The following is a 25,038-nucleotide window of genomic DNA, read 5'->3' as shown; positions in this document are numbered from 1 at the left end:
CGATTGCAGGTCAGAAAGTATGACCGGATCACACACCTTACAGTTCTGCATGTTACTAACAGACCGTTGAAGTGTTGCTATGTAGTTTCCTTTCAAAGGTTTGCAGTACTTGCCGTTTACATCATTCGTTGTTTGTGTTGGTGTCAGTTGATTGACAATTTATAGGTTTTCATGGGATTTCCTTATGAAATATGTCATATTTTTGTTGTTTTTCCTTACGGTAATACCCTGAGGGCACTGTAGGAAATAAGTATACATTGTACTTGCACTTGGCCTACTTATTATTATTATTTTTTTATCATGTTGTTGCGTTATTTCTTATGCATTGCGTATGCTAATTGACCTCTTTGTTCTACCTGATGCGTATGTCTGGCCTCCATCCCATACTGTAATACCCCGTTCAGGGGCCTTTAACAGTAAGTAAATGACTAGGATGACGTATCTCGTGTCGTGACTGTCTGAGCAGAACATTTGACTTAAACGAATGGCCGTGATATTCTTAGAAAGCCCTGTCAGAGCGATGTGACTTTGAATCACCATATGGGATGTTATCTGTAAACTCACTTCACTGCATGGAGGAAAAATAATGCAGAGGATTGTGGGACGTGACAGGCATGGACACCGCAGTGAGTTCAGCAACGTCACTTTTCTTTTTTTTTATATGCCCGCTCCCGCCCCTTGAGTTATTTTTGTCTTTGTGACCTTAGGGCAGATTTTCGTAACATTTCTCGCAGAAATCTAGAAAAAAAGAACCGGAATAATCACTTCGGCGTGATAAGCCTCACGAAAGGCATCAGTTAGATATCCTGACAAACGAAACCAAACAAAAGGAGAAACACCGATAGGACAGCTAACTCTTCAATATGTCAAGAGAGCACATTGATTCGATAAGAGGTGAAATATCGGCCAACAAAATAGGAAGCCAAGGGAAACAAATACGCTACTGTCCACGGCAAATATTTCAGTCGCACCCAAGGTGTATCAGCGCACGCCGTATCCCCGAGAGCGCAAAGCGAACCTCTTGTGGTACTCTGGTCACGAGCCGTGGGGTGCAGCTCTTTCCTCCAGTTCACCCTGAAAAAGAAAGCGAAAGATTTCGGCGAGGAAGATACCGCTCATCCCTCGTCGGTGCGGTAGCCGCTGGCCTGCTGTCCAACCGGTCGCTAAACTCTCCACGGAGGACAGACGGAAAGACCCTTGATCTCCGGTCCGGCAGCACGGCTACTGCGCGTTGATCTCGGCAGAAGACCGGCGCTGGTACAGCGCCGCAGTAGCAGCAGCAACGATGCCAACACAAACGGCCGGTGCCGGCTGCTGCGTCCGGCGCGATCGCGCTAGAGGTCCGCGGAGAACCGAGTCGCGGGCGGAGGTCCGATAGCCGCAGCTCGTACTGAACACACACGCACACGCGCGCATGGCTGTCTCTGGGCAGTACGCGGCTATGGTGATATCATCACCCACTTCGTGTCTTGCTGCTTCTGCCGCTGCCGGTTCCGCCGTGTTACAGTTCCCTGTGTTTATATATTTCATCTTTTACTGATTTCCTTTTTACTCGTAGCGCGTGGGAGTACTGGAGAGCGTATACGTAGCGTCTATCTAAGGGCCGCGTTATCGATTTGATGGATATGCTGCCCGTCGGCGAGTCGCTTTGCGCGCCGAGCTTGTTCTCCGGCTCCGCTGTCGCGCGGACGCCGCACAACGAGAAGATAAGACGGACGCCCTTGTGCCGTGAACGCCTTTATTCATTTTTAGCTTCTTTTAATGCCTTCGTTTTCCTATATTTAGGCGTTATAACTACGGGCGTGTTCTCTCGATCAGCGTTTGTTACTATTTTTTTTATCCGAGATGGCTACTCCTGGGGTAAGCTGCTTGCGAAAAAATCTTGAAAGATAAGAGTGCTGCTTTGCGGTATTTCTATTCCTCTAATCTTTTTATGGCTTTAGTTTGAATCCGATCCGCCTTATTTGTTCCCTATACACCTCGAATGATATCACCGGCATGTGCTGTATAGAGTTCAGGACGTTTCACGGATGGGCGAAATTCTGTGAGCCCCAGAACCGTATATTATCTGATCATTGATAGACCTATACTTCGAGGGATCGAAAATGGAGTCCTGTTCGGTGAACCGGGCGCTATAACGTAAAGCTGTTCGAAACTTCTCTATTTCAATTCTGCAATCAGCTTTCCACGATTGGTCAAACAGTTTTCGGGCCACTCCCCCCCCCCCCCCCGCCCCTCCTCGGGAATATCCCCGAGCCGAACGAGACAGAGTGACCAAATACAACGACATCACAAAGATGTGCCAACGAGCCAGAGGAACCTTCCCGCAACCACACAAAGAGCTAAACAGGGAACAAGCAGTGGCCTACGCCAACTACAAACAAATACATTCCCGAACCCGATTCACCTCAAACGGATATTCCCTGAAGTGCACGAAGAAGACACATGTAATATATGCAAGCAGGACACAACTACACTAAAATAAATGCTATGGGAATGTAACGCCCAACGCAAAAACGAGTTAAACTGCGAGTCCGTATCGCTGAGGTGGGCCGCCGCTCTGCGCAGCTCCGACTTCGGCGACCAACTCTGGGCCGTCCAGCAGGCCCGCGAGGCGGCGCTGAGACAGGATCTCGTCTCAGCGCCTGAGCCCGGGTCGCCAAAAACCTGCGGAAAAATTAAATAAAGTTGCTACAAACGAACCCCCACTTCACCTGTCTGTCACGCGACGTCAAGAAAACCGTGAGGACGCCCCATCTGATATCATGGGTGCACACTTATTATGCATCATTAGACCAAGCGAAAAAAAAAATTATTTATGATTCGACGCCTTCTTCGCCATTTGCCCTGTGCTATTGGTCAAACCGTTCTCGGGCTGCAGCCACTTCGCCTGTCTGTCACGCGATGTCACAAAACCGCGAGAACTCACCTCGTCAAAGTGATGTGTATGTGTTAAACATGCATTAATAAGCCGAACAAAACTGAATTTTTTTCTGAACAGCCGGTGACTGCCCCGTTCCCAAAGGAATAGAAGATGGCTTCCCGCGGATCACTCTGGAACTGGCTACTCGGAGCTGCCGGGGAGCATGGATATATTTGCATATAATCGGCATTGTTGCGTGCCAGTATAAATTTATCGAGCCCTTTCGGCACGTATACGACATCACTCTGCCAACCCTTTTTTGTTCAGGATCCGTTCTAGCAGCATTTTTAGACTTCCGTTGCACGCCGCCACGATTTTTCATCATCCACCGCAAGCTGATTAAGGGGAAGCGGACCAATCGCAGACGCCGGCACCACCACACTCTTCATCCGGGGATCTACTTTCACTGTGCTGGCTCAGCCTCCACTTCAGCGTGCTCCTTGCCTCTTGTCAGCCAATTCTATAAAAAATCTGCTTATTGTAGGCAATGTTATTAGTTCTGAAAGCAAACAAAAGGGACCTCCTATAAACCAGGAGCGCATCTGATTGAAGGAGGAGGAGGAAGAGGAAATAAAGAGAAAAGGCAGGGATGTTAATCGGAAATGCGTCTGGTTGGCTACCCTACTCTGGGGGACGGGAAAGAGGGAATATAAACATAAGATAGAGAGAGGGAGGGGAGGGGGAGGAAAGCCGCGGTGAGCTCCCGCACGCATGCGCCTTGCCTTGTCCAAAAAAGCCTTGTCCTTGCCGTGTCCTTGTCACTTGCCTTGTCCAAAAAAGAAAAAAATGTACTTACAGAACAGTCTTCCACATTTTGATTAGAATGTGATTGTACTGTTTTAACACGTGTGCGCATGCACCAACGAAATGTATATATGTACCTTCGCTCGCAGTAAAAACCAGTTGATGTTTAGCGCTCGTTCTGTCGTCTTCTGTCTTTGTCCCTGCTATTTTGCGCTAGTCTTTTGAATAATGATGACACACCAACTAGCCCAGCTTTCTGCCTTGAGTCAAAGACGTTCACATATGCCAGTCGCCCTCAAGAAAGACAAGGAGTGCGTTCATAGCTTCGTGGGCCGACGAGCGATGGGGACGGTCTTCAAGTATCACCTTCACAGACAACGGCCGATTGTCAAGTCGTCGCAATGCGACAGATAATATTCATCTTTCCGACTGAAATTGATGACAATGGCATGGGCTTTTCAAACAACGCAGCGGGTTACCGCCCGATGCTTGCATCGGTCGTTACGTAAATTTGAGGTCAGGAGATTGGAATAAAAAGAGATTGGAATAGTTTAGGTTACAGGGTCCCAGGAGGGTGTTTAATAGACGGAAAAATTCTCTCGTTTATGCTCGCAACAACCACAGTGATTGCATCTAGAGCTGCATAGTAAAACTCTCTTTGCATCATACATTAGGTGGCCTTACGATATCGTGGATGAGCGTAATTTATTTGCTGGTTAAAATCCCAGCCTGAAGATGTTATCAATTCCGGTGATTTGAACGCAGTCATAGCCTACTTGGCCGTGAAGATTGCGTTTGGTTATACGTACAACCACATCGGCATTTGTAACTACATAGCATTATTAAAGGGAAAATGAGGCATCCACCGAAACGTAGCTAATTGCCACAGAGGAAACCCGTATGGTTTCCTCAAAAGAAGAGCCACGCAGTTGAAGAACAAGTCGTTCTGGTCCGTGACTAATAATTACTTAACTAATTACTTCTCTCCACCTTGCGGGTTTCCGCAGAACTGTTACGTCATACATAACATTATTATGCTGCTAACACATTGATGGTGCGTAGTATGTATTTGGGCTATTTACATATTTTATCAGCATTGTCGGCAAAACGCACAATTTTGAGGACCGAAACAAAATGTTCGGTATAAGTAGGCCAGTCATCACTATGGCTTGTGTTTAGCGCTTCAATTCCTAAGCCATAAACAAGTTTTAAAAATAACGAAGACACACCGCTTTCTCTCTAAATGCATTCGGTGCGGTTGATCTACACCTGTCTGCATAAGTTGCTGAAAAGGAAATTTTAGCATGCAACAGAGTGATGTCACCGCAAAACTTGCACTCGGCTGCGCAAGTCGTACATTAGACAGTTAAACATTTTCTGGTTAACTTGGAAGGTTAGTTGTATCCATATAGAACCTCTGTAATAATTGTTCCTTTCTACATTTCTGCGTTATTTCTTTTAAACTGCAGTGACGTTTCTCCATTCGTTTTCTATCTTAGCTGCCCTCTCCAGCTTCACTAGCTAGCTTCGGGAAACGGGCAGTCTTCCATTGAAAATTTTTCAGCAAGTTAGATCCACCCTCCACCCCCGCCCCTTTTTATAGTGAAGCTGTTTATCGCTAGGGTTCCATGCGTTCTTGTTCTACATGTGCTAAAACCGTGGGTCGGTCCCGGAGATAGTCCAGTACCGGGCCAACCCTCGGTGGAGGTAAAACTGGCTTCAAGCACTTCGCCAACTTGCAAAAATAAGTTTGATATCTTGGGTCCAATACAACCCGCGTCAGATATTAAGCTGATAAGAACACATATATTTCCGTTTTAGAATACGCTAACATCTGGTTTGCGCACACATCAACTAACATCTAAAAACTAGAAAAGGTGCAAAGAAAAGCTGTGAGGTTCATATTTAACGAATACAGGCCCTATGACTCCGCTATAAACATCTTAGCTGATGCAGGTCTTAAAACACCATCTGCTGGGGCCAGACAAGCCCGCTCAAAATTCATCTACCAACTAATGCACAGCAGTTATAGACCGAGCTAAGTACGTTACTTTGTCTACATCACGTCTATCGCGAAAGAAATACCCATTTACACTAAACCAGTACAGTGTCCGCAATGACGCGAAGTTCAAGTTTTCACTTTTTCCACGGGCGATCAAATAATGGAATCTCTTCCACTGAGACATAGTTTCCTCTCCGTCACTTTCATCGTTCATCAACCAACTAGAGACATCAAACACGGAAGACGCCACTTAACGCACCCGCATAGCTTAACTGTAATACTTATTTCTGCGTGCGGAATTTCTGCGTTTCAAGCCCCAAAGTGGTCACTTCTGCGCTGTTATCTGTTAGCTGTATAACTTCTGAATCTTACATGGGTCATATATTCACTATCTGTATATAAATTCTAGCAATGCTATGCTTGTTACTGAGCGAGATTTTTATACCAACCAAAAGTATTGTATTTCACATCGTCATTGGTGATTTCTGCAGTAGTTAAGGAAACTTTTTCTCTTTCTTCTTTTTACTGTACCCTGTAGCATGACCTGTTTGTTTCGATTTGTAAAACTGTCTGATACAATGCCCACCGGCTTTGGCCTCACTGAGACTGGCAGTATCGCAAACAAATAAATAAAATAGATACTATGCTTCGACCCGCGTCGGCCATGTCTACGTTCGCATTGCCCTCTCTTTGTCGGCGTTCCAAGTGCTTGTGTATCTAGTTTCCTTCCCTTGCGTCATCCCGTGGCGGCGGTCCCGTCGTCGACGTAAATGCGCATAAAAATCACGGTAAATGAGTTCGTACCTTTGTTCAAAATTCTGTGTTACCTCTGTGTCGTGTTCTAAACAGCTTCGCCGGTCATCCACCTTCACAGAGTGGAATGGCTCATGATATTGTTTTTACCGCACCTTCTGCCATGCGGCATATTAATGCTAAATAAGTGCGTGCAGTCCTTCTTCATGAAGTAGCTGCACAAGTGGCGTATGGAACTTATTGTCCCTCATTAACTGTTCGCGGTCTGTTATCTGGCCTGTCCTTATTCAGGCACCTCTGTAGGACTTGCTTTATTGTGGCCTTTGTCCCTGGACGCAGCCACAGCAGGTGGTGAACATCCGCTGCAGACGTGGGGGCAGAAATCGTTTGGCATTTCACAGGGCCTTATAGGCGCTGCGCCACAGACCCAGGTTACGGAAAGGCAACTTAGTCAACCGATCTCTTAGGCGTAGAAAACAAACGCTGATATTCAGAACCGTAATCTACCTCTCGAGCTATATTTTATATTTACTTTAAGTCTTTCTTCAACGTAATATGAAAGATAAACGTTTTAGTAAAAATACGAGGTATCTGCCATGTTGTTCCTTCACATATGGCCGTTAAGACACGGAAGAAGAAACTAGTTTAATAGAGACTGCCTCGAAAATGTATTGTAGTCGCGCTATGTGAAACACCAACATTTCAAATTACTTTTTGTTGACTACAATCCGCATTCAGTTTTCAAACTGACAAGTAAAAAAAAATAAGAATTAAGATGATTGCACACAGCTTTTTTTCCCGAATTTTTCTTTTTCCGAAAATTCATTTTTCGCATTTTGATAAGTTCCAACACACCGTCGATTTCTCGAAGTCGGTCATAGTCGAACTGAACGCCTGTCTCGATAGTTTTTAATGGAAATAGAGAAACAAATTTCGGGCAAAACTTTAAAACTAAAGTTGTCACAACATTTGGAATCGTAAGAACAGCGTTCTTTAGCCCAGTAATGTGTATGCTATGCAGTTCGTGAGGAACTGCGCCATGATATCTGGCTGAAACTTGTTGCGTTTCCTCACACACCTTCCTCAAGAACTAAACAGAACTGGTGGTAGTTATTTCTCAAGAAAAAAAAACAGAGTCGTGACATGGACAAACACGGCTTTCGGTGGGCAAGATTGGTATAAAGTCAGACAGCCTACCATAAAGAATGACCGCCCTTCCACTACTATGAAGAGGGGTGCAAGCGAAGGTTGTGCTTACTCGTTCAGTGCTTGTGTTCTAATGTGTATAAGTTTAGTGTAACCTTATTTATTTATTACAATAGCGTGTGGTAAACTGTGTGAGTTTTATTTGTGTAAGTATAGAAGCATCACAATGCATCACAGATAACGGTATTGCATTTTGCTTCACGGTTTTCATTCATGGTTTTTTTGTTAGACGGTATTGACACTCAAATGAACACAATGACTTTGTCATCACTATGGTACACATGCCATTAGCAAAGGTTAGTTGACGTTCGGCGTTGTCTTGGCGCTTCCTCACGGCGAGGTCGACCCATCGACGACGAGCCCTTTCTCGAGCGAGTTTCGGCGGTGTTTATAAAACGCCGCCTGTTCTTCAGTCGAACGCATGAAGTACGGCAGACCCATCGCAGCTACGATAGTGTTCTGACACTATAAACACTCGTTCCTCTCACGTTACCTAGACACACGACTCCGATTGGCGGAGAGAGGCGGCGCAGCCGAATTCTGCAATCAGCGGGTCTGTTGCTTGTTTATATATATATATATATATATATATATATATATATATATATATATATATATATATATGTGTGTGTGTGTGTGTGTGTGTGTGTGTGTGTGTGTGTGTGTGTGTGTGTGTCAATCCCTGCAGCTTCGCAGCTCTGAGAGCAGCTGGTTTTGTTTAGCGCTGCGTCGCCGGCGCAGGCTAGCGTATACAAGCTTCGCTTGAAAAAATGAAGCAGTTTTAGGTGACCGAGTCATGTACACTCCGAAAAACGGCGCTTGCTACAGGACCGCAGGAAAACGCGCAACGCAGTCGTTTGGCTAGTAACGTCGTGGTTTCTTCTGAGGGGAAAAACACATACATAATAAAAAGAATGAACGGGAGAGATAAGAAGGAAAGTCAGGGAGGTTTACCAGAGCCCGGTTCACTACCTTACACGTGGGGAAGAGGAAAGGGGGAAAGAAAGATAAGAAAAGAGATTTAGTGTGCGCGCCCCCGCAGACAAATGTTCGCTCATGTATATGTTAACTCACCATGAATGTTCACTCACAAGGGCTCGTCTTGTCCGCTTGTATTCAAAAAGCACATGTGCTACTAGAGCTCTTCGGCCAGGGTCCCAGGATATTAGCTTCCGAGAATGGTCTGTCGTCTAAGCTGCTAAGGCTCATATACGGAAAACACCTGGTTGAGAGTCGCCGGTTGGACAGCGGCACAGAGTGTGGTCGATAGTCTCGTTAGTTTAGTAAAAGTTGCATACGGCACTGTTGAGTCTTTCCGATAAGGAACGAATAAGTTGTGAATGTGACGCCTAACCACAAGCGGCGCACTAAAGTTGTTTCGCGACGGGAGAAACCAGGGGGCATGCAGGTGAAGTGGCACTTCGGGGTCTAGTAAATATAATCGCAATCTGGTAAAATCTGCGAACTCCGATGTCGATTGAGATGGTAAGCCGTGCACGCTGTGGCAAACAAATGGATGAAAATCGATGGCAAATTACTACTAGGTGCGTGTTGCATAGCAGCTTTGTGCACATTATGTTTGTTATGCGGATTTGACTAACAAGCACGTCGGCCATAGCTTACTGGTCATTCACTCGTCTTCCTATGACACTATGTCCCCTAACCTTCATCTGCATTTGTTCTCAGTCCATGTCAGAGAAGCGAAGTTTTTTCTCTGCGACGTTTTTTTTTTCCTTGTAATAAATTCACTCGTCACTCTCCGTTCAGTCACCTCCACGTATGATTGACTCATCTCGCCAGGTCGCTGTGAGTGCGTGACGGCAGAAATCGATATTCCCGGCCCACGAACTTGGGGAGACTGACTGCGAAATTTATCGCTACCGTGAAAAGTGGCTCGGCATTTGCAATATACGTTGCCTTGAACTGCACCGAAGCGCCACGGCCTCGTCGCATACATACGTGTGCACGATTTCCTGAAAATACTTTTTCAACAGAAAAAAAAATTATTCCCTTTTATCTTCAGAACCATTTCGAACTTTATATTATAGCACCATGGCAAAGTTGGGCGATATTCTTCCTTTGGCAACGCGAAAAAAAAAAGTAAAGTAACAGTGAATGATGGAGTGAAATCGGCAAGTGCGAATGGAAGAATTCAGAATTCACGGAAACTGCGACGTCGCGCAGTTAGGTGGGGACGCTCCGGTTGAACAAGAAAGCGGTAGGCACATAATTTGCACGTTCGCGCCTCTTTTGCATACGCGATTGGAAGCCTTTGAGAGCTTGTCATGATGAAACACTGGAGCAGAAATGAAGCGGGAGAAGGAAAAATAGACGTGAAGTGAAAGCGGACGAGTCAGTGCTCCCCCGTCAGTTCAGGCTTCCTAGATGGAACTGCGATTCTGCGCGTACCGTGTGATTTTAGAACGCTGCACTGCTCTCGCACAACCGGGCCACATTCACGTTCGCGTCAAATTCCTTGTGCAAATTTTTGGACACTTTTCGAGCGTTATCACGCGTTTCAACGTACTCTGCGAATATCATTTCTCTTTCTTCACTCTTTTGCGTTCTCCCTCACTTGTGCTTCGAACCGACTAAAACTCGCTTTCATGAAGAGGGGTTGGTATTTCAACCCTTTGCACTCGTCGGGAACTTGTACAATGGTGTCCCCGAGAATTTTTGGACTGTGTTCGGAGTGTGAATACCTTTATCTCCTCCCTTTTACGCGGAATGTTTTTTTATCAGCTTTCACTTCGTTCCTATTATTTTTTACCATTTGAGCGTGAAAACTGCCTTAATGCTGATATACTTCGTTTCTTTGCATATTTACGTCAGTAGATCTTCGCTTACTTGAGATGAAAATCATAAAGAAGTGCCAGGCATGATAGAAAGCATGCTCCAAATTTCGGCAATAATGTATTTGGAGGATGCGCTGCCTCGCAATGGGGTACGGCAATGGGGAGCGAAATCACACATAAATGAAGTTCAACGATCGTACATATTACAAAATCTCATTTTATAAAGTATGACGTTATCAATGATACTTGTAAATAAGTTTTCATCTTTTATGACTGCTTAATATTTCGAAAGCTCGAGGCAGTTGCAGGTGAATACCTATTCAAAAACAATTAGTTTTATATTACCTATCTTGCTATATGTGCTTATTAGGAAACCAACATTGGCTCCTCCGCAACTTGTCCTGACCAGACAATGAGGGTAGCATAATAAGCATGTGAACCGCGCCATATAGGAATAGCAGAAATGGCACTGCTGATTCATTCATTCATTTACCAAGATAGCCACGAAGCCTTTACAGCACCTCCAAAATAAGGAAAGACAGAAAGAATGAAAAGGGATATAATGATGACAAGAAAAGAAATATTGAAGCGAGAGAAAGGACTAATTAGATTGCACACATCTGGGGCTGCTTATTTCGCCTACAGACAGCCACTGATGTTAGTCGACTTCGCGAACTGCAGCAAAGCCCGCGTCGTTTACTGAACCACGCGGTAATTTAGAACAGTACATTGTGACGATGTCGCTACCTATGCAATGGCTCGATTCTATCACGAGTGCATGTGATGCGCTGTTGTGAAATACTTTTTAACATGCTCTCTACGCGTCGGAGGATTAGCAAGCAACCCTGTCTAACACGGACGCGCTGCCAATATGTCGCCACACTCCTGCAACGTTCTCCTTGCATCACAACATCGTAAGCAAGTCACCTCAGAACTACGCCAATACACTGAACAAACCAACGGCTATAGCGCCCTAAAGTTCAACTGTGCGCAATATGATTTGCTGCTGGCGGGTATAGCACATTGAGCACATCTGGAAGGTTCGTCGGTGAGAGCTTCTATCAATTTCACAGGAGGTAGTGCTGCGACAGAGCAAATATTTGACGCTGCTACAGCGTCGGGCTGGCGTTGGACTCTCGTTTACCTCCGTGTCGTCGAATCTGAGTTGTTGAAGACTCTCAGCCCGTCCGGCTCGGTAGGGAAATGAGGCGGCGCAAAACCATGTAACGGTGTGATGAAATTCTTGCCAGGGAGCTGTCCGGTCTTCTCTCTTCGTAATTTTTGTTTGCATGAGAAAAAAGAAAATGTAGAACCTGAGCTTTCTACAACGAGAGGGGGAATAGATGCAGGACAACCGTGGAATGCCAGCTAGTTTTTTTCTCGAGCATACATAATATTTTAATAGACAGGACGGGGAGTAGAATGCGCAGTGCATGCAACGATACAGGACATTTCATCATTCCCTCAAAATTTCAATCAATCAATCAATCAATCAATCAATCAATCAATCAATCAATCAATCAATCAATCAATCAATCAATCAATCAATCAATCAATCAATCAATCAATCAATTTCAGTTTACAAAAGTGAGGGCGGCGACAAAGTGCAGGGCTTCTGCACCATTTGATTTACCTCATAGTACGTAAAAGAGCCTGATCGCAGCAGTTAAAAAGAAAAAAAAGAAAAGCTTTTTGAGTAATGCTTTTTCCTTTTCTCTCTATCTGTTTTCATTACCTGCGAAGGTTTTGTTTTTAAACCTTCAGATGAGCATGCCTGTGGCCTCTCCTGAAGAAGGCTTCATCTGATAGCTGGGCAGCTCGTATGGGATGGTTTGGCACAGGCATGCACGCGCACATGAATTCGATAGGCAATGTGAAGGCAGACATAGAAACAAAACATGCCAGCGACCTTCCTCGTAAAAGTTGCCGCTTTTGCAGATTGCCGCCATTTTCAGTGGCATCGGCTGAGAGAGACAGAACAAGGAGACCTAGTAGGTCAGTCAGGCTTGCAAACTTAAGATGTACTTGATGTCAGAGAAGGCTAATGGAACTTCGAGTGATCTTGTGGGGGTCTCACCCGTGCTCTTGGGACAAAGGAACTGCAACACTGTAGTGCAGACAATCGCAAGGGCATTTATTGCACCTTTCATACACTAATGCCTGCTAGCCGACTTTCTATCCACAAAACATGGCGATGGGCGCACTACAAATCTAGGATGTCAGACTTACCGCGACCTTATAGAGAGCGAATATGTTCGCCCCATGCTGGAGACTTACACCTGGTCGTTCGTGCGTACGGTCACGCGAACGGTGGCGCGTTCGAACGATCGTGTTCGCCCATTCGGGTGCAGGCCTCGCCAGACGGTATCGCAGAAGCATGGATCGGCGAACGGGAGGAATGTCCGTGCCGCTTCCTGATCCCGAGCCAAAGAGGAAGAGCGTACTCGCTGGGTCGCGCCCGACCAACCCCGCCGCTAGGTGGCGCTAGCAGCGCCACACTTGCGCCACCTCTCGTAGTGCACTGCAACCCGACCGATCGCCGACGGCGCTAAGCTACGCGGAGAAGCCGGATTACAGGAGATGCGAGACATGCGGGGAAAAACAACATATCAAGGGGACGCGTGAGGGTCGCGCTTCCCCACAGCCTCCCTTCAATAATCGCACGAAGAAATGGTACGCTAAGGCCTGAAGGAATACCCGACAAAACAGGTTCAAGTATTGCAACGTCGGCCAGCCTGTCGGAGGTGCCTTACCGTGATTCACACATTATTAATGACCTGCCGTGGTTGGCTCCCGATAGCCGGTCACGGTGGTCGCCATTCAATGAGGGCCGAATGCAAAGACACTCATGTACCAATTTTTGGGCGCACGTTAAAGAACCCCAGCATGGTCAGAATTGACTCGCGGTTTTTCCCATTATGGCATCTTTTGATCATAGCCGCAGTGTTGCTTCGATACATTAAAACCCATTAATCATCAACATCGCCCATTTTTCATTCGCCTTCTAATTAATTATGCTACCGAGTAAAATTTGTATTTCTTATATGCAGGGTGGTCATTTCTAAGTATTGCGGAATTTTAAAAAATCGCCGATAGCGTTATAGCAAAAGCCGATAGCATAATTCTTGTCCTTGAGTTGTATTATTCGAAGAGGCGGTCATTGCTAACACGAGAAATCGAAACGCATATTTACCTAATTAACAAGAATTCGCTAATTAATGAACTAATTAATTACATTACAGCACATATTTCAATTTGCGAATTGTAGTCGGTGAGTTTACAAGACGTATTCACTTGAATTGAGCCTCCCGAATGACGCCAGTTTCGAGATCTTTCCCGAAGTGTTAAACAAGATACATGGATGTTCCAGTTACTTGTGTCTTTCAATGCATAAAGAGCGTTTTGTTCAAAAAGTAAGCGGAACAACAGTGAATTTTTACGGTTGTAGTGATGGTGCATATCCCCAAACTTGTCTCATTCTGGAAATTCATTCAAAGTGGATGCGCCTTGCAGGCTCAGCGGCTACAATTTGTGTGTGCCGTAACACAATATGTAATCTGTAAATTATATTATTTAAGCTGCTAATTAGTGAATTTTAGTTAATTATTTGAATATGTGTTTCGCATTCTCGTGCAAATAATGTCCGCGTATGTGAATGATCCAGACCAAGTGCTAGAATTATGTTATCTGCATCAAGCGAATTGTAATAATTCCGTAAAACTTAGAAATGATCACCCTGCGTAAACAAAGAGCGTGCGAGTGATTATGTACACGCCGGCAGACATATGTTCTATTGAAAAAGGGCTGTGTCTCTCTCCCAATCGATACTGCAGCCACGCAGTGGTGAACGTTCGGTACCCGACGCAGCAAGCACACATACATGGTACGGCACCACAGTTCTTTTTGCGCATTCTTCATTTGTGCTGCTTATCCTTTGACCGATGTCAGTAATACTGGCACCAACCGGGATTGAACCACGCAGAGAATCGTGTATCACTAAAGTGTCTACTACTACTACTACTACTACTGCTACTACTACTACTACTACTACTACTACTACTACTACTACTACTACTACTACTACTACTACTACTACTACTACTACTACTACTACATGGTTAATATGCGTATATATGCTTCAGTTCAGTGCAAGGTGTCATATTTTATACAAAATCTATACCGGCAATCCGTAACCCTTTCGTCATTGCTGGCCGATGCCCAGACGTCAGCCACTCGAGCTAAGCTGTTATAAGGGGGCCAGTAACAACTTCCTTATTTTATATTCCTTACACAGTTTATTCAATAACCACTCACTACACTTACTTCTACGATCGAGAGTCAAGCAAATGTAATTTCGGCACCAGGCGTCGTGTTATACATAGCATGACACAAGACGCTGAAATCAATTTTAATCTGGTGTCGTAAATGTTACCCCTATAAACGGTAACTAACGGTCCATGAAAAAACGTCCCTAACATCCGAATTGGTATGGTCGTAATTGATATTAAAATTAAAGAGCGCTCTCCTTACATTTAATAATTGAACGTATGCATCTTTTTAAAAGCTACAATTTTTGGAGTCGTGTAGCAGATGCTTTAAGCATCACATTGCGCTGTCGTTATGCACGTTCTGTTCTTTATTCTCATTCCGCCTCCTGTCATATGAAAGTGAGACAGAGCCATTTCGAAGTTGCAATTGGGCGGCCTGACGTGATCCGATGTATGACAACGGGCAATTTGAAAAATGCGCGCTTTGCGCAAGCCAACCCTGTCAACTCCGAAAGCCGCGTTTAATATGCAGTTCCGTCCTCGTGTTCACGAACGTGACAAACTTGTTTTGCCAAATCGCGCGAATGCCGTCCGGTCATGCGCATGCCGAATTTCGGGGGGTGGGGGAGTGGGGGAGGGTGAGGGGGGCTCGTTCTGAGTTTCTGGGGCCGTAGAAGTCACTAACTTCGTTTACGGCGCAAACCGAAAAAAAAAAGAACAAGAAAAAGTAAAGTCCTGAACTAAACAGCGCGAGGAGGGCGATGCACAACGACCGGTGTCTCGGGGTCTGTACACGGGAAAGAGACGTAATGGAACGGGCGGCTGGCAGCAGGGCGTCCGCCATCTCTGCGGCGACAGCGGCCGCGGCAGTGGTCACCTTACCCTCCCGCCCATTCCTACACCCCGAGGCGGCGGCGCCTTGGACCACGGATCGCCATCCCCCGGGGTCCCATCGCAGCTAATTAGGCGCAGTAGACATCCAGCGCACGCACTGTGCTCCAGGCATGCATATGCCCGCGCTGGCTCGGCGATTCTCCCTAGCTGTTACTCTGCTTACTTTTCTACTCCCGAATTTTTTTTTCTTTCTTATTCTGTTTCGAGGTAGGCCGCAGTGGCCTGGCGGTGACGACCGGCCACTGCCGAATTTTTCGCTGTTCAACGTGTGCTTTGAAGAGCGACGTGCAAGAGAGGCGCACTGCGACATTTCTTGATGCTTCGAAAAGGATTGGAATAGTGTAGTAATTCGCGCTAAATTCCCCTGCCCTACACCCCTGTTCTGGCAATGAAGGCTATAATAATGATTAATGGGATGTAGCGTTCTAAATTAAAGCATTGTCTATGGGAAACGACGCTACACGAGCGTTGTCTGCGATAGATGACACGAAAATGAGCTTCAGGACACATAGAAGCTGTTGCTGTGGTTCTGCGAAAAAATTCCGTAAACGTTTCCGTAGAGGTCCTCTAAGAGTCCTGTCAATATTGCACGCACGTCACTGAGAAATCCTCTCAAATTATGCAAACGAGGGACCACATCTTGCTCCCGCTCTCTCATTGTTGACGTGAACAGGGTGAAAAAAAAATAAGGAGGACGATTCAGAGGCAAAGAAAACGAAGACATTTCTTACCTTCGAGAGAGAACGCGCTTGTTTTGACCTGCGACACGCGAGCGCGTTGTACGCGACAGGATGCGGCACAGACGTCATCGCTCGCGCACGCTTTTGGCCGGAATGTCCGCGCTCGGCGGTGGGTGTCTGGCGTGCTCCCCTCCTTCCCGAAAGCGCCGGAGGCACCGACGTGCGCGGCGCGTTACGCAGCGACGACCGGTGTGGAGGGGGTGGCAGCGAGAGAACTGCTTCTCGTGGGGCAAAGCTTTTCTTTTTTTCATTTTTTTGTTATCTCTCAACCCGAGCCACTGAAAACGACACCGCCGCGTCGTCGCTCGCGCGCGCCTAAATTAAATTTGAGCCCGCACGTCCGACCATAAAAGAACGTCCACGCACGCACGTCACCGGCTCGCAGTCGCTCGCCGTCGGCCGCAGCCGCAGCATGCGGGCACGTCGGCGGTGCACCGCGTCCTCTCTCTCTCTCTCTCTCTCTCTCTCTCTCTCTCTCTCTCTCTTTTTTACTGCCCACCTCACTTTTGGGTACCATGTGTGCGCGCGCCCGAAACTCTTCTCCTGCTTTCCACGCGCCCAAGAGCACGAGGCTCCGCACTTCCCTTTACTGTTCTCCCGTTTTCTGTCTTTCCTTACGGGCCTCGTCCTTGTCCCTACGTTCACCCCTGGCCCCTTTTCTTTTTTTCTTTCACGTGGCCGGCAACCTGCACTCCACCTCACAGACACCGCGCAACGCAACGAAGGGTGTAGGTCGCGTTAGCGGGCAAGTAACGAGAGGCGGCTGCGCGTTCCAGAGAACGGAGGAGGTGCTCGCCCCCATTGCGCGCTATACAAAAACCTTCCGTGAAGTTTCGATGCAGTCGGCGCCGCGTGCAGGGTGACCCGAAGTGGACAATTGAGGAGTCCTGCTTTTGGACCTCGTTTCCTGTTGGTTGGAGTGGCACGTAGCTTTTGCCGCACTGCACAGAGTTGGCGAAATAGAGCGTAGGCGTTTAACGAGGAGAATGGGTCGCATAGCTTCTTTTCCCCTCGTATTTCACTTGGCCCTATACTGCGGCATCTGCGTTGCCGTAGCCCAGCTGCAGTTTTTAGGTGTCACACATCGTGGATCCGGAGAGCATTCGTTGTATCACGGGGACGATGATCTTGCTGTGGCGCAGTCTTCTTTAACTTTGTTTCTTCTTGCGCAGTAATTATCGTGTCGTGTTACAGGAGCGCCAGGAATCTGCAAGATCGGAAACGAACCACAAGAAAACTGAAACTGTTAACTGCTTGAGAACGCAGCTCACATTACACTGATGAACGTGGGATATGTTTGTGCTACACCCTTGTGATTTTGAGTATCATACCTATACGAGAAGCAAGTATGTTTTCGTCTACTACTGCCGTATCCCGCATGCTTATGGAGCCGATAGATTGTGGCCCCCGCCACTTCAGTGAAACGACGTCAGGAGGGTCCATAGGATTTTCATAATCTGCTTTGGCTTCTGAAAAAAAGTTATCAGACTTCGTGTGACTACTTGTAAATATATCTGCAGAGAAGCTCGAGTTCGTGACGTCCCGAATATGTGGCAGCATTGCCATCACTTTCTGTGCAGGCAACAGAGAATCTGAGCAGCTCGCGCGTGATCTTGCAAGCGTGATAATACCACATAGCCCTTTTGATTTCTGGGTATGTTAGATAGATGAATGCCGAAAGTTTAAAAAAGAAAGGTCACGTTGATTATGACCATTACAATGAACGTATAGCTGAGAAGACTAGGAATGTCAATGGCATTCTTGTGCCATTTCTTGCTACGGTGCATCCAACTGTCTATTTTCTGAATATGGTGCTCGCGATGATAATCATAGTGATCATAATTATCACTGATAGCATCCCTTTTAGATCGAGTTCATCCATATGATTTATTTTGCCCACCCGATCATTTCCGCGATTACCCCTGAACAGTTTACTCTCCCATCAGCTTTGAACCTCGATGCTTCTGGAATGTGGGTGATGCTTTCAGATCTGACAACGGGAAGTATATTCGCATAGTGGTCTCCAATTTCTTTTCTTTTTCTTTTTTAAGCAGAAGACATAGTTCTCCCTCGGTTTCGATTTTTTGTACGTGTATGATCTTGCCTTCAGACAGTTGCGCGCGTCGCAGCGCGTGCTTTTGTTCAATAGTGCGTTGTCTTTCATAGATTCTCTGTTGATGAACGTCATAAGCAAGCCTTCTTTTCTTTTTGCCGCTTACAAATCAACAATTAAATTATGGTGTCTCACGTTCCAGAACCACATTATTATTGAGGCACACCGTAGTGGGGGACTCCAGATTAATTTTGATCGCCTGGCGTTCTTTAACGTGCACATAAATCTACGTACACGAACGTTTTTTTTTTTTTTCGCATTTACCCCCCATCAAAATGCAGCCGCTGCCACAGGGATCAAGCCTGCGGCCTCGAATTCAGCAGCGCAACGCCATAGCCACTAGACTTACACAGCGGCTGGTTTTATGCGTCTTTGAAAGCGATCCGTAAACTTTCAATCTGTTTGTTGATCATCAGTCTATATGCACTTAATTAAAGGTCTCTATACTTTCTAAAAAAATACCGGAATGAATGTGTGAGGGTAAAGAGAAAGTCACAGAGGGTCGTACACGTTGCGGGGCCTGTGTGGCTTGGCCGAGTGCAAATGCGGTGTTAATGGGATTCTGTAAGAATGTATTGAACCGAAATCATTAGAAAATCTTCTTGTGTTGCACAGTTCCGACTGAAAAAATATAAAGCAAAGGTATCTACACAATGACCATGCATCGGTGCCAATGGCAAGTATACATGCAATGCAGTTGCACGTTGTATCTCCTCTGCACATTCTTCCTAGAGGCCACACCCCCAGGTATCGCTAAGGGCACAGTGGTTCTACACAACTGTCGATAAAGCAGCGAAATGATCCAAACAATGGAGGCCCCACATCAAGATATTGCTCTCTATTTACTTCGCACACTGTTGCGATCAACCCAGAACGTAAATCTGATGTTGTGCGAGCGGTGACTTCTGAAATTGAATACGAATAGAATAGGAACGGCGCTGAATCAAATGCGAATCGAACAATGGAGAGAGCAAATAGAATGACGACTTCGGCGAATCGGATAATGTGCTGGTAGTTTCCGAACAGGATTGCACCCACCTTGGTAGCGTGGTGGCTTGGGCGTTACACTACCAAGCCCAACGGCGCAGGATCAAATCGCGGCCGCGGCGGCTGTATCTCGTTGGGGGCGAAATGCAAAAACGTCTGCATACCACGCATTAATTGGGTGCTCGTTAAAGAACTCCAGATGGTCGAAATTATTCCGGAGTTCCCCCATTACGCGTGCCTTAACTACAATCAAATTGTAGTTTTGGCACTTAAAAAACAAAACCAGAATTCGATGCTAAATTCAATTCAAACAGGCTGGTAACCCTGTTTGAATTGAACTTAAGCGTTGTAACCTTTGCTACCATTGTATGGTTGCTCCGGATGACTTTACATTTGTGGTCCAGGTGAGCTGCATCTCGGCAACGAAATGATTCCAATTCCTCTGTGCGTCAACCTTACACAAGTGCATACCTTTCGGATGCCAATGAATATTCAAAAGTTTGCACACACATCCTTCAGTCGAGTACTGGAATGACTATACGAATAACTAAATTCGTGATTCAAAAGTTTGGAAAGATTAGGATGAGTCATAATTATAAGGAGCTGTTACAGTGATAGCTGTAATGACACCAGCGTAGTTTACTTTCTATTTTATTTCCGGCTATGCCTGCAAGTGCCAAAATCTTTTAAACTTGACGCATGCACGACAAGCTTCACAGATTGGCGCCTCTTTTTCTTAATTTTCTTTAACTGGCGCTCACTTATTTACATAAGCGCTGCCATGCTCGCTATATTGCTCGTTCTGTGTGCGCACAATTTACAGTGTAGTGTCGTCCTTGACGCACATTTCGAAGCTTTTTTTCTTTTTCTTTTTTGTTAATCTTTCCCGTTGTTCATGAGCGTAAACACGATTTTGCAGTAGCACCGGTAAGCCGATGTGATTAAAAGCTCTGCGACAAGACGACGCAGGACGCCTTTGTTTTTCCCCCTTCCAGTACAGTAGCTTTGCTGAAGTCTATTCGTCTGGAAGAGTGACTGCAGAAACAAGGACAGGGGTTCGAGTCGAGCTTTTAGAGTTTCATCGCCAGTGCTCGCGGCTGTAGTATAATCTTGGCTTAGACGGTCGCACTTTTTTTTCTTTCTTGTTTCTGAATGAATCAGCTCCTCGAGGGGCCCTCTCAATATGGCCTTTAACCGTTGTATACTTTTTTTTTTCGCTGTCATGTCAGAGCGTTTAAAGAGTTCTTACTCGACGATCACGGTGCTCGCAACAGCGTAATTTCTACACGAAGAACAGGAAAGCGAAAACGTTTTAATCACGACACTGACGATACCACCCGCTCGGTGAAGATTTAGTGAGAAATAACACGGCATATGAAGTTTATGAACAGTTAAGAGGAGGTGTTGTTCCTTGAAACGCCTGACTCGTTTTCAGGCTAAAAGCCAAATCGGAAAGCGCTTGTCGTTTTAAAATTTTCGTCGAAAGGGACGTCTTTTGGGGACAGAACGCCGGGAACATGCGTGACTGAAGCAACTAGTGGAAGCGACTTGGAAGCGACTAGTGGCACATGATGATAGACACGACGTCGATTATGCTTATTCTTGGTTGGCTTCCATCGAGTCTTGTACGTCAAAGCAGCAACTCTCTCTTCTTCTCCCCTTTCTTATTTTTGCTTGAAGTCGCTGAGCCTACAACATGTGGCGCCAACTCTCATCCTAATAACCTCTCTGAGTTCCGTGAACTCCCGGATAGTAAACGTTCAAGCAGAACTAGAAGCTGTGACGCGTCGTTGTTAAAGCTTCTTTAACGCTTTCAGCGCACGACGCGCAAAATCTTTCTCTCTCTTGTCATCCGAGCGGAATCTCTTCGAAGCTACTTTGGGATCTTTCTAGTCTCGTCGCCATTCGAAAACGTGAGCGAAAACGTACCAGCTTTAAGACGCACTTGTTTCTTTTGGCTGCACGCTTCAATAACGTCGTTCTCATTTCTCAGAAAAAAAAAAAAAAGTTGAGCAGAACGGCTCAAGAAAGAAAGCAAAGAATCGGAGACGAGTTCTCGCGCAGTGTGCGCGCAGGATGGCACACGATCACGCTGGCCGTTTTAGATCGCTGTGTTCTGACTGCGAAAGGAGTAGAAAAAAAAACAAAAAAACAAAGCACGAACAGCCGGCTTGCCGCAGGGCACATCGGCCGCGATTAGCCCGTCGGTCGCATCACGTTTGCCCTCTTCTCCGCTTTGCTTTCTCGCCAGTGCGGCTCATTCCGCTTGAACTGAGCAAGAGTCAGGCAGCCCCGTAAAAAAAGAAAAAAAGAAAAGAGGGAAGCAGTTAGGCAGCGACCAAAGCAGGCTTGCGTTCTCAGGGAGCCACGGTGGTAGCAACTGCCCGCAGCAGCATCGGCCACTGCTCGCTGGCCTATAGCTGCAGTAGACGCCACTAATCAGGACTGTACACGAAACTCCGAGTCTCGACGACGTGTCTGCGCGCCATACCACCTCCGGTCGGCCGCTCACTTTCGGGCCGGCTCCGCTGCTCTCTCCCTCGCAGTTCGTTCGTTCGTTCGTTCGTCTCCACGTGGCTCTCCAGAACGAGACCGAAAGTGGCCGTGAGCGAATCCGCAGAGAGGGAGAGAGAAAGAGAGAGAGAGAGGAACGAACGGAGCACAGCGAGCCTGGGACGGGCCTTGTTAGGAGGGAGTGGTTCGCTTCAATTAGGGCAACAGGGCTCAAATTAGCGCCCGAGCGCTGGTCGCACGTCCGTCTAACGAGATACAACGACACGCGGGCGTTTTGCTCGCCGCGCGTCGTATTGCCTTCGTCGCCCAAGCCAGCCCGCTCGGTGCTTCGTTCGGAGAGGGCCACGGGGAGAAGTTACAACGGGTTCGGCCGCAACACCACGTCATTGCGTGAATTCGCTCTCGAGAGCTCTGAGAAAGATACAACGCACCGAGTTCATTTTTTTTTCTTTCCGAGGCGGCCGTGGATTGTCCCACTGCTGTCATCGCAACCTGGTTGTGAGTTACACTCGCGCGCTGCGCGTCGTTCGGCGGCGGAGTTGGTGCGATTAGTCGCTCGCCCTCCAGTTGGGCTTTCGGTGTGGAACCACGCGGTGGCGATTGTCGCACTTCCGCAGCGGTCGTCCACAGCGGCCGTTCCTGCGGCGGGCGTGCGATGCGCGCCTGGCTAACTTACCGAGCGCTGTCTCATTGACCCTGCGTGAAACGAACGATGCTCCCGTCCGAACACGCGCACGCGCGCGCGCGCGAGTGTTAATCACGTGCCGCGTTCTTTAGCGCGTGCTCCGGCCCGCGCAACGTCGGTGGTAATTAGGGAGAGGCGTTCGTCGAGTCCACGGCTGAGTGAGGGACTGGTGCCGAGCACAAATGCCCCTTGGGCCCAAGAACGATGATTGCGTCGCGCAGAGAGAGGGAGAGAAAATGGAGCCCGCCATCTTTCGTGAAACTCGGGTGCGAGCTAGTACCGGACGCGGGCTACAGGTAGTTTTCAGACTGGGGAAAAGAAATGAAGCACTTCAGTGACGCAGGTTGTTTGGTTCACGTCAGTATAGGGCAAGTGTTCATGTGTCGCGTAAACTCAATAACCTACAATGCCATGTGGTCACACGAGATCCTCTACAAAATGTAAGGTCATGAATGGCGTCATTAGATTACGAGAAAAGAAGATTTTTCATCTATGTAGATGGCGCAAAATACTGCGAAGTAAATGTTACGAAGCTTCCTAGAAACAAGCATTCTGGTAAAATGAAAACTATCATGTTGAGCGAAAAATCTGAACAGCTTGGATTTCTGAAGAATCAAGTTTCGGCCCACCTTTTCAGCCTCATCTCTTTCAAGCTGTCGATTATTCGAGCTCCAATGTTAGGTGGATTAGTAAAGCTATCGCTCAGGTATGACGGCGGTCCCTAGTTCGCTTTTTGGATCAGCATAAAAACATTGGCTTTCATCCTTCAAATCTGCCGGATGAGCAATTCTTCTTTGGTGATGCTGCGTCTATATTTGTGATTCCTGCAAAACTCACTTGACGTCTCCGTACTAGATATTAAATTATGTGTAAATGCCATAACCGTGCAACCTCTGCGAATAAATTCACTGAGAGTTCCATTTTTACGCATATGTCGCCCTCGCAGGGGGCATTTGCGTCAGCAAGAGTTTGGTGTGTAGCGACACCACGTACCCGAACACACGAGGGTGGGACCCTCCCGCGCCTAGCCGTACGTGGTTTTGCCGCGTCCGGGGAAAAGAGGATCCTGGGGGTTGAGCCAAGGCCAGGTGTTTGGAGCTTAAAAATACAACCAATTCTTTTTGTTATTGACCTGCTCACCCTTTGCCTCACTCACATTTACATCATCTCCATAACATTTAATTGGCACGTTTCCTCAACAGATGAAAATTGCAAGTGTAGCTGTGGTGTACAAAGGCGGAGAAAGTGACAATTTAAGTAACTATAGACCAATCTCAATTCTTCCACTGTATTCAAAAGGTTCAGAAAAAATTATTCTCCTTAGGATGACTGCTTTTTTTAACAAGTATTCTGTTTAAACACCATGTCAATATGGCTTCAGGTCAGGCTGCTCGGCTGAAACTGCTCTTCTTAAACAAACAAAAAAAAAACTAATTTTGAAAAATATAGAGACAAGATAACTAACATTGGGAGTATTCCTTGATTTCTCAAAAGCTTTTGACAGAATTAACCATGGAACACTGTTACAAAAAATCGAATTGTTATGGTACACGCGGAATAGCTTTAGCGTTAATTTGAAGTTACATAACCAACAGAAAGCAATGCGTATCAATAAACAGAAAATTATCTTCGTTTAAACTTATTAAGCAAGATGTGCCTCAAGGTAGCATATTGGGCAACTTCTATTTATCATTTATATAAATTACATTGTGAATATTGACGATTCGATTAACTATATCCTACACACACTGTCATGCATAAATAAAAGCCACTCAATTCATTTCTGCTGGGTCCCAAGTCACGTTGGGCTCCTGGGAAATGAAAAGGCGGATATGTGCGCTGCTAACGCGAAACACAAAACTGTATCAAAATAAAGGTACCCTTGAGGGATGGGCTTCAAGCTATTTGTAGACCACTTAACAAGAAATGTCAGTGTCAGTGGAACCTGAAAGAGAGTAACAAATTGCAACCTCATCAAACCGGTGAATGGAAAACCTGCTTTCACCAAGAACGCTTCACGAGGTAATATTAGCCGGACTCCGAATAGGGCGCACACACCTCACACACAATTATCTACTAGAAAGGAAGCACAGCCACTATGAGATAAATGTAAAGAATCACTTACAGTACTACCCATTCTAATTACATGCCCACATATCGACAGACAAAGACCAAAACACTTCCATTGCACGTACCACTGTACCCTACTCTCATTTTTCGAGACAATTCACTTGTTACTTTCACAGATGTAGTCAATTTTTCAGATGAAGTAGGCTTTCTGAATAGACTTTAAATAATACCGGCTGTACTTTTTCTACCATTGACTTTCTAACACCATGTGTCTGGCACAGCAAATGCTAAGTTGCTTTTTGCGCCTATAAACCAAATTTAACGAGCTAACTAACGGTGGTAAC

At 46.3% G+C, this 25,038-nt stretch overlaps 1 long non-coding RNA gene and 1 pseudogene across 1 annotated transcript in view; one reads left to right on the top strand and one right to left on the bottom strand.

The window, feature by feature from the left end:
• LOC142584410 (uncharacterized) overlaps positions 1-25,038 on the top strand; it is a 207,149-nt gene that overhangs the window by 136,306 nt on the left and 45,805 nt on the right. The gene's annotated exons all lie outside the window — the stretch shown is intronic.
• On the bottom strand, positions 5,321-5,498 carry LOC142586422 (U2 spliceosomal RNA; annotated as a pseudogene).

This window comes from Dermacentor variabilis, chromosome 6 (assembly GCF_050947875.1).
Source record: "Dermacentor variabilis isolate Ectoservices chromosome 6, ASM5094787v1, whole genome shotgun sequence".
Classification (NCBI taxonomy): Eukaryota; Metazoa; Arthropoda; class Arachnida; order Ixodida; family Ixodidae; genus Dermacentor; species Dermacentor variabilis.
The sequence above is the reverse complement of the archived record's forward strand: the minus strand, read 5'-3'. Positions and strand labels throughout refer to the sequence as shown.